Source organism: Pteropus vampyrus, unplaced genomic scaffold (assembly GCF_000151845.1).
Source record: "Pteropus vampyrus isolate Shadow unplaced genomic scaffold, Pvam_2.0 Scaffold43, whole genome shotgun sequence".
Taxonomy (NCBI): domain Eukaryota; kingdom Metazoa; phylum Chordata; class Mammalia; order Chiroptera; family Pteropodidae; genus Pteropus; species Pteropus vampyrus.
This window is the reverse complement of record NW_011888824.1, coordinates 5,632,894-5,634,231: the sequence shown is the minus strand read 5'-3', so window position 1 is coordinate 5,634,231 and position 1,338 is coordinate 5,632,894.

The following is a 1,338-nucleotide window of genomic DNA, read 5'->3' as shown; positions in this document are numbered from 1 at the left end:
CTTGAGCATTGTGCCATCCATGGCAGCAACAGTGCTCGGCGCATACTAGGCACTCATTACTTGTTTGCTAAACTCCATTCAGCTGGACTCCATCAAACTTTTAAAAACATTGCCTTTCTCGGGGAGGGGCAGATGGCACGAATGTTGGAGGAAGAAGAGAGCTAAGTCATATTGCACCCAAATCTTACTTTATGGGAACTCAGTGTCTGGTTGGGAAAAGATGAAGAGCTTTACTTTAAGGTAGGCAAACTATAAACATCAGAACAGAAGCACAAGAAAAGTACTTTGGTAGGGAGAAATTAATCAGGAATGACAAAAGTCCAGTAGGACTTTGGGACGAGTCATAGCCAAGGACTTTGGAGATAGACATAAATAGGCCGGGGAGTAAAAACAACTCCAGGATAAAAGTCACAACCTCCCTAAAACCTCAAGTGCTGAAGAATTCACTCCCCCCAAAAGTTGACAGGGTCTGTGTCAACCATCTGTCTTAATTCCATCAACAATGGTACCAATTTTTAAGGGCGTTTAGTGGACAAGCGCACTGAAGAACTCGGGGTAATGTTGAGAATAGACTATGTGGGGGAGGGAGACCAATTATGATACTACTAAAATAATGCTTGGGGAGATGGTTTTGGTTTGGTTCAGGGTGATAGCAGTGGAAGTAGTAAGAGGTTGTTGAATTTTGGATACAGTTTGAAGGTCGGACTAACAGGATTTGTGACAGATTGGAATGGGGTATACAAGAAAAAAGTCAAGGATGACTCCACAAATTTTGGCCTAACTAGAAGGATGAAGTTGCCATTTACTGAGCTGGAGAAAACAGCAAGACGAGTAAGGTTGTGGGAAGGGTAGGAATCAGAAGTTTCATTTAGGACATGTTGAGAAGCCTATTAGAGGTCCTAAAAAAGGTATAATCTGGAGGTCAGGAGAAAGATAAAAGTTTTGTGACATCGACATATAAGATGGTTTGTAAAACCACAAAACTGGATGAGACCACCTGGCGAGAAAGTGTGAATGAAGAAGAAATGACATCTGAGACTAAGCCCTAGGGCCACCCAACATTTTGAGTTTGGGAGACCAAGAAGCAGCAGCCAGTGAGGAGGAAGAGGAATAGAGAGAGTTGTGTCCTAGAAGCCAAATGAAGACAATATTTTAAGAAGGAAGGAATGTGGTCAACCAAGTCCATGTCATATCCCATAAGAATTGAGATTTGACTACCAGCCTTAGCAAATTCCATCATTGGTGACCTTGACTAGGACTGTGGAGTGCAATCTTACCAGGATCCTGGCAGGAGAGGAGACCAGAATATTTGTGAATGGAGGAGAAGGCACGCACTGG